We start from the raw sequence: 9,677 nt of genomic DNA on the forward strand, positions 1-9,677 counted from the left end.
CATCAATGACATGTTGAAGGCTCAGAAGAAGATGTCGTAGCTTCTCCGCTCCGGGGAAGTACTGGACGACAAAGGGTACTCTGTCCACCGTGTCCCGTGTTTGTCTTCTGAGGAGGTCGGTGCGGTTTTTCGCTGTGGCGCGTCGGAACTGTCGATCGATGAGTCGAGTGCCATATCCTGTTCTTATGAGGGCATCTTCCAACGTCCGGAGGTGTCTGTTGTGAAGAAGGGAAAGGGTTAATGTTTTTTGTACTCAATGTATTTTGTACCTAAAGAGTTAATGTATTTTGTACCTAAAAGGTTGAACTTTGTACTTAGAACGTATCACAAGCATGACCCTTCATTATGGCTAATCCCCTTGTTTATACTGCTTCTGACGTTAATACAAGTTAACTTTTATTCTTATAACAATAGATAGTCAAATGTGTATGTGTTTGCAGACATGCAAGTCTTACCTTTTCTACAGGCTTGCGTGGTAAATGTAAATGGAAGAAAGCATTACAAGATGTGGGGCATGGTAATGGCCATTTAAAGGAGGAACCCCGCTGGGCCAGCTACAATTATGCCGGTAACTTCAAAGGAAGGGCCATGGAAGAGCAGGAAACCTCAGACTGTATCGTGACTACAGCTGCCAGAGAACTGCTGCTTCGCGATCGAGGACTGTTGTATGGACTTTGATTCATGACCAGACCAATGTTTGTGTTGTGACTGGTGCTGGGAGCCACAATGTATATATATCCCCACTTTTCTGTGTTCAGAGAGAACTTTGGCTTCCGCTTTGAAGGGGTCAAGTTCTCCCACAAGCTTGTGAGAATAAAGCCTACTCTATTTTGACTCAGACTTCAGAGGTATTTGTACCGACTTAATTTGGTGCCGAAAGCCGGGAGACTCCCGGGATCTGTTTGCAGGCTCAGGTTGAATGGCCACAACCAGGGTACTGGAATAGAGTTCTGAGCCTAATAGGGTGAGTCAAACTACAGTGGGGTAATCGTATGTGATGAGAGAGTGTGAGAGTGAAAGACGTCTGAACTGAACACATACGGAGAAGGAGGCATTTGTCTTTAATACTCAAGTGAGTGTAAAGACTGGAGAAAAGTTGCCTGAGGTGTGATGTTCAGACGTGAGTGAGAAAGAAACTGTCTGTGTGAGAGAGAAACTGTCTAAGTGATCACCGGAGTAGAAGTAAGCTTAATAGTGTAAGCTTAATAGTGTAAGCGGTGGTACGGAGGGATTTGATCACCCCTGACAGGTAACACCGGACTCCGATGAGAGCAGCCTACGAGTGGGGGAGCGAGAAGGGAGAATAGAAGGCTCCAGGTGGTGAGTATAAAACTTATCTGTATTATGGCGGGATCACAAGCACAAAGACAGTGGGGACCTCTGGAATCCCTGATAAATGAGTGTATGACTGAGAGGAACAAATTCATTAAACAGATGAGAAAAGGGGGGTGGAACTTATCCTACCCTCTGGGCCAACAGCATAAGTGGTTGGATAAAGAAAAGAGAAACATGACAAAGAAAATAGGAGTAATGTTAACACATCAGTTAGCTGGTCTAATTGAGCAAGTAGTCACCTCTACTAAGAAGTGGAGTGAGGATAAAGAAAGGATTATGGAGTTAGAATCCAGAGTAAGGGAACTGGAGAAACAAAACCAAGTATTAGAAGAAAAGCTATGGAGAGGGGAAACCGTTCCTCTACCTCCTTATGAGTCCACACAACAGGGACTAAACGCTCTTCCAGAGGAGTGGGAAGCGCTAGAACACAACTTAGTCCTAGTAATCCAAGGGGGAACAGATGCACAGCCAAAAGTAAATTACAAACCATTCACCCCAGGTGAGAGGCAGCAGATAATGGCTTCCCTGGGTAAATTACAACCTAGAAGCGCAAACACTAATTTCTGGGAAGAATTAGACACAATCTGGGTAGGACGCCAATTACACCTGAGAGACATACACCAGCTGGTAAGGGCAGCCTGTCCAGCGGGTAAGTGGAGGCAGGTAGCAGGTGGACCCGCCGCTCCTCCAGCACAGGATTATAGTGGAGGACGGTGGACACATGTAGTTGCCCTAACATCAGAGATAGATGCCCAACAGACACCCTTCGCCCAGTTTAAGGTAGAAATTCTGAGAGTGGTAGGGAATGCTCCCACTAACTGGAGCAGAATTACCACAACGAACCAGCTAAAAGGAGAAGGAGCTTCTGAATGTGGGGGATGGTTGTTCCAGGTACATCAGGAGTGCTCAGGACAAGGAAATCCAGGTCGAGGAGATCGAGCGTTCATCCAGGCTTTTAAGGATGAATTCTTTAGTGTTCACCAAAAAATCCTTAAAATGGGAATTCTCAGTACCCTGAACTATGATGAGTTGGTAGAATGGGCTAATGGCATACCTGGAGGTGGATAGGAGAGCTCTTAGGTTTTGTTTTTCAGTGTGTTTGTATGATCTGGGTGTTAGTCGAATGTAGGTGGTTGTTGTTGTATTAAATTGAGAGCAGGAATTGTTGAAGCCTTTGTTTGTTCTTGTGGAGTGTTTATTGCGGGTAATAAATGACCTCATAATAGCCTCAGGAGAGCTGGGGAGGTGTTAAGACTGTTAAAGATTGAAGTGATAAGATTTCTTGAATTTACTTCTGTTTTGAGTTTTAATGATCTGGATCTAATCAGTATTCTGTAACTTGATTTCTGTGTCTCTGTGTCCTGTTTGAGAGCACATTTCCACTCAAGCAGCGCTCCGAAAGCTAATGGTGTTTGCTACCAAATGAACTTGTTGGACTTTAACCTGGTGTTGTTAAAACTCGTATTGAGTTTTAATTACAGTTTGGAAGAAAGAAGAATAAAAGTGACTGTCTTAATCCAAGTTCTGTATTCTTTTAAATGTTTTACTTACATCTCAGTTTAAGATGTTAAGTTTGAATGAGTGTTGGAAGCTTCCATGTGTGTCTATGTGTGTTTACAAAGTTGTTCGCTTTGTTGTGATTTTACAACAGAGGGTTTGATACAGAGTTTAAATAAAATTAGAAAGTAAATTGAAATTTCAAAATCGAAGTACATAAATTGAAGTTGGAAATAGCCAATTTGAATTTTGATTAAACCTGTGTTTGAATTTTGTTAAGAAAGGATTTAAACCTTGGAGTGAACCATGTGCTCTCTCCTTTGTCTTAAAGTGAAGATTATGAGAGAGTTAGTTGAGAATTGGGAGAAAATAAGTAATTTTATGGGAAAGTAGATAAACAAGAACAAAAGAATGTGGTAAATGTACTGTCTATGAGTCAGTTTAAAATATTTTAAGTGAAGTGAAATGAATTGTAATTCTGCTTATTTCAAGTTCCAGCAGGAGATTAATCAATTAAATCTTAGTTGCCAATGCAAATTGCCCTTACAAATGTCTGATAGTTTAATATTCTGTAAACTGGTTACAATTATGTACTGCCGTTGGAATTTTATGTGCTATCTATTGTTCAAAGTTTGCCAAATATTGAGCACTGTCAAGCTTAAAATCTAGCCAGTTAAAATCAAACCAAAATATTACTGATTAATTAACTAGTGTGTATTGTACCTACTTTGGTTTTGATGTGGCGCCTGTTGTTTTCCTCAACGGGGGCGGGGGGTTTGATCTGAAGCTCAGTTTAAAATTGGAAACGGCTTGGATTAAAAGGGTTTGGATATCACAGTTATGATGTGTAAAGTGATATGATATAACTGCCGCTTGATTATTTTTATTATACAGTATAGCACTGCCATATAGACCCGAAAATACAATAAAATCCTGAAAAGCCTTCACCAATTTTGTATAATAGTTATATATTATATGTTGTGTATTGATAAAACATAATTCTGTAGGAGCTTCCTGTTTTCCTCGCCATACAAATAATTAAATTAGAGATAATGTCGGGGTACATTATATAAAGATTGGAGCTGTATGGTATGTGATTTTAATGGGGAATGCGATGGTTTTTGATGAGATTATATACAAATGAATAGATGTCCAACTGCAGCCAAAAACCAGAGTAAAGTGTTATTTAATTCACACTAAGCTTTCTATGGAAGGGGGGTGTGTAGTTAACTGTATAATGTACTAGCTAAAGCCACACAGACATCGGGAAATTGTGGACAGAGATATTGCCCACTATACTGATGAGATTAAGAGTTACCACAAACCGGACAACCGGATTAACCCTTTATGAATTAATGACAGAATGGGCGATGATGTAGGTTCACTAAAAGAAGAATTCAGGAGATATGTTTTGGAACTAAGTACCCAACTAAAAGGGATGCGCAAATTGGTAAAAGACAATCCGGAACAAAGAGACACAGAGAGAGAGAGAGCTTGAAATTCTCCCTGACGGGCGGGACGTTGTGTCCTAGTAAAAGCACTACTTGATAAACCTGGGTTCGCCCCTAAATGGAAGGGCCCTATGAGGTTAAAATTGTGTAGTGTGCTTAATTCACAGATATGTGAGACGGTTGACCTCCAAGCAGGTTGAATGGGTTTGTGGGCAGTGGTGCGCGGGCGGTATAGCCTTTGGACCATTGTATAACAGTCATGCGGATTATTAGTTAAGTGATATGATGATTCTCTTGCTGCTTCTCATGACCCTTGCCCTGCTAGTTACGGAGGGGAAGTATAGATGAAATTGTGTAGACTTGAGGACAGAGCATCACAAGCATCTCTGTAACGATGGCTCTGTCTATTGTAACCTTCCGATACATAAGAACATAAGAACATAAGAAATAGGAGCAGGAGTAGGCCATCTAGCCCCTCGAGCTAGATGGAATAAGTCCCTGGGAGGTAACCCGTAGGGACCGCTGCTTGGGATTCCTTAACCATGCCATGTTGCCAACTCTGTTGGAGGGGCGAGGTGATTGGGGTCTCCCATGCAATGTAACTTGATGTAACTGGAATTTTTGGTCTTTAGCTGAGGGACCGGGATGGACCTGTACCCGGCATCAGCGGAGGGCTCGGAAGGATGTGTACATCAACACGAGATTTGGTCGATCCAAGCGATCATTGTACCAATCCTCTAAAATCCGACCCTATCACATGAACACTTTTATGTATATGTCTCACTTGTATGTATTGCAGTCAAAATTTTGAACAAGTGCTGGGTCTGCTTACATATTCCCATGCACGGAGGAAAGGGGGGAAAGTCCTTTATTCCCTATCCCTTTGTCAACTCCGGAAATGGTAGAGGGGATTTCGAATCAGAATGGAACTCAAGATGGGACGAGGAAAGTGACATTTAAAACCCCATCAGGCATGTTGTGAAAAACCAACAAGGGGGGAATCTATCTGTTTGGTAAGAAACTGAACCATACTTGTTGGCCGTAGCTACTGTACCCAGCAGGTTAATGTCACCAGTGGTGCCTGGGCTTTGGTGCAACAGATTACAGTCCATTGCCCCATTGCTGATGTCCTGGTCAGCCTCTCCTCTACTTATATGAGCAGCATGACTGCATATGATGGTACCTGTTTTGTCTGTAGAAACAATGCCTACCCATGGCTTCCTTGGGATTGGGTAGGATCGTGTTATTTAGTAGATGTGGTACCCTATATTCAACATTAGTGAGACCGAACGGTTCTTTATGATAGCTTTCCCACTTTATGAGACAGCAAAAGCAGCACAGGAACTTATACATATGGCCTCGACCTTGGAGAGAATTGCGGATGAAACTAGAGACAGGTCGAGGAGGTGAGCACAGCCTTCTCTGAAGTATCAGCCGAGTTTGTAGCTATCCGGACTGTTGCTTTACAGAACTGATTGACACTTGATTATGTGTTGGCTTTCCAGGGAGGAACGTGTGCTATAATTGAATCCGAATGCTGCACATATATCCCAGATGTTTCGGAAAATATAACTCGTTTGGCAGATCATATCAAACGAGTGACGATGACAATACAAGGTGAAGGGAACCAATATCATAATTATAACCCTCCGGGATGGCTGGGGGAATGGTTCAGGTCATGGGGATCATACCTGATGCACGGGTTAATTGTATTAATTGTCATTGTTATGGCTTGTTGTATTTATATGACATGATTGAACGAACAGCCCGAATTATGCCGAGTGCAAGTGTACAGGCAGAAGGGGCAGACTTCCTGATGAAGGAGGTAGGCCCATATATATTGGTAACATTTGGCTCTGAGTTGGTCATGGGGCCATGTTTGAACTTGTCCCCGACCAAAAGGGGGGACTGAAGAAGGGAAAGGGTTAATGTTTTTTGTACTCAATGTATTTTGTACCTAAAGGGTTAATGTATTTTGTACCTAAAAGGTTGAACTTTGTACTTAGAATGTATCACAAGCATAACCCTTCATTATGGCTAATCCCCTTGTTTATACTGCTTCTGACATTAATACAAGTTAACTTTTATTCTTATAACAATAGATAGTCAAATGTGTATGTGCTTGCAGACATGCAAGTCTTACCTTTTCTACAGGCTTGCGTGGTAAATGTCAACGGAAGAAAGCATTAAAAGATGTGGGGCATGATAACGGCCATTTAAAGGAGGACTCCCGCTGGGCCAGCTACAATTATGCCGGTAACTTCAAAGGAAGGGCCGTGGAAGAGCAGGAAACCTCAGACTGTATCGTGACGACAGCTGCCAGAGAACTGCTGCTTCGCGATCGAGGACTGTTGTATGGACTTTGATTCATGACCAGACCAGTGTTTGTGTTGTGACTGGTGCTGGGAGCCACACTGTATATATATCCCCACTTTTCTGTGTTCAGAGAGAACTTTGGCTTCCGCTTTGAAGGGGTCAAGTTCTCCCACAAGCTTGTGAGAATAAAGCCTACTCTATTTTGACTCAGACTTTAGAGGTATTTTTACCGACTTCAGTTGCGATCCTCCTCATCTGAGCAGATCCTGTTTATACGGAGGGCTTGTCCGTAGGGACAAACACACCCGGCCGTCCCATCGTATCGGGCAATGGGACCTTGTGTGAGAACCTCTCTGGCTACGTCGAGGGCATCCTGAAACCCATTGTACAAAGAACCCCCAGCTTTTGTCGCGACACTACGGACTTCCTACAGAAACTCAGCACACATGGAGCAGTTGAACCAGGAGCACTCCTCGTCACAATGGATGTCTCGGCACTCTACACCAGCATTCCCCACGATGATGGCATTGCTGCAACTGCTTCAGTACTCAACGGCGAGAACGGCCAGTTTCCAGATGCAATTTTACAACTCATCCGCTTCATCCTGGACCACAATGTCTTCACCTTCAACAACCAGTTCTTCATCCAGACACACGGAACAGCCATGGGGACCAAATTCGCACCTCAATATGCCAACACCTTCATGCACAGGTTCGAACAAGACCTCTTCACCACACAGGACCTTCAACCGATGCTATACACTAGATACATCAATGACATTTTCTTCCTTTGGACTCATGGTGAACAATCACTGAAACAACTATATGATGACATCAACAAGTTCCATCCCACCATCAGACTCACCATGGACTACTCTCCGGAATCGGTTGCATTCTTGGACACACGCATCTCCATTAAGGACGGTCACCTCAGCACTTCACTGTACCGCAAGCCCATGGATAACCTCACGATGCTCCACTTCTACAGCTTCCACCCTAAACACGTTAAAGAAGCCATCCCCTGCGGACAAGCCCTCCATATACACAGGATCTGCTCAGATGAGGAGGATCGCAACAGACCCCTCCAGATGCTGAAAGATGCCCTCATAAGAACAGGATATGGCGCTCGATTCATCGATCGACAGTTCCAACGCGCCACAGCGCAGAACCGCACCAACCTCCTCAGAAGACAAACACGGGACACGGTGGACAGAGTACCCTTCGTCATCCAGTACTTCCCCGGAGCGGAGAAGCTACGACATCTTCTCCGGAGCTTTCAACATGTCATTGATGAAGACGAACATCTCGCCAAGGCCATCCCCACACCCCCACTTCTTGCCTTCAAACAACCACACAATCTAAAACAGACCATTGTCCGCAGCAAACTACCCAGTCTTCAGGAGAACAGTGACCACAACACCACACAACCCTGCCACAGCAACCTCTGCAAGACGTGTCAGATCATCAACACGGATGCCATCATCTCACGTGAAAACACCATCCACCAGGTACACGGTACATACTCTTGCAACTCGGCCAACGTTGTCTACCTGATACACTGCAGGAAAGGATGTCCCGAGGCATGGTACATTGGGGAGACCATGCAGACGCTACGACAACGGATGAATGAACACTGCTCGACAATCACCAGGCAAGAGTGTTCTCTTCCTGTTGGGGAACACTTCAGCGGTCACGCACATTCGGCCTCTGATCTTCGGGTAAGCGTTCTCCAAGGCGGCCTTCACGACACACGACAGCGCAGAGTCGCTGAGCAGAGACTGATAGCCAAGTTCCGCACACATGAGGATGGCCTCAACCGGGATCTTGGGTTCATGTCACACTATCTGTAACCCCCACGATTTACCTGGACTTGCAAAATCTCACTAACTGTCCTGTCTGGAGACAATACACATGTCTTTAACCTGTGCTTAACGCTCTCTCCACTCACATTGTCTGTACCTTTAAGACTTGATTACCTGTAAAGACTCGCATTCCAATCATTATTTTGTAAATTGAGTTAGTGTCTTTATATGCCCTGTTTGTGAACAGAACTCCCACTCACCTGACGAAGGGGCAGCGCTCCAAAAGCTAGCGGATTTTGCTACCAAATAAACCTGTTGGACTTTAAGCTGGTGTTGTGAGACTTCTTACTGTGTTTACCCCAGTCCAACGCCGGCATCTCCACACCATGACCTCCCCTGTAGCCAGTGAGGATACAAAGATTTCTCTCAAGGCCCCAGCAATTTCCTCCCTTGCCTCTCTCAGTATTCTGGGGTATGTCCCATCAGGCCCTGGGGACTTGTCTACCTTAATGTTTCTTAATGTTGTGGGAAAAATGCCACTTGTGAGTCAGACTTGAAGGTTTCAACAATACAGTTTTATTTAACAAAGCTTTGTGGAGAAAAGGCACTAACAAGCAGCAAAACCTTCTCTCAATGAGACAATAGGAGCGGTCCATCTTTATACCCTTTACACAATAGATGGACCGGACATCTAGCCATTATCACATCGTTGTAATCAAGTAGGTGATCGATCGTTAAACACATCGTTATAGACAAATACAGACAGATACAGGCATAAGCATGTTAACATCGCATTGTTCTATGAATGTATACATTTTCTACGTCAGTGACTATCAATGACTTTAGTTTCGGTCTATTCATACAGTAGTTTACAGTAATTGGTTTTCCTGCAGTTATGTATTCCCGATCCCACCTGTAGTTAATCTCATTACCTATCCCTATTGTCCTTATCTTTAAGCCCTAGCTGGCTTCCTGTAAGACTTGATTCCTGCATGTTTAACTTTGGATAGCTGTCGGTCCTTAATGTTTTAATCTCAGGTGGCTGTTTGTACTGAAAGTCAGTGTCTGTTTAATGTCTCTTTCCCAGGTGACTGTTTGTGTGCCAGGCCACCATCTTATGTGTACCCATCTGTATATTTTTCCTCCTTCATTAAGAACCCCAATACCTCCTCCTTTTTGATCTCAACATCACTCAAACTATCTACATGTCCTTTCCCAGACTCATCATCCACCAAGTCCTTCTTGAAAATCCCCTCGCTACCACACTCCACATTTAT

Source organism: Mustelus asterias, chromosome 13, assembly GCF_964213995.1.
Source record: "Mustelus asterias chromosome 13, sMusAst1.hap1.1, whole genome shotgun sequence".
Taxonomy (NCBI): domain Eukaryota; kingdom Metazoa; phylum Chordata; class Chondrichthyes; order Carcharhiniformes; family Triakidae; genus Mustelus; species Mustelus asterias.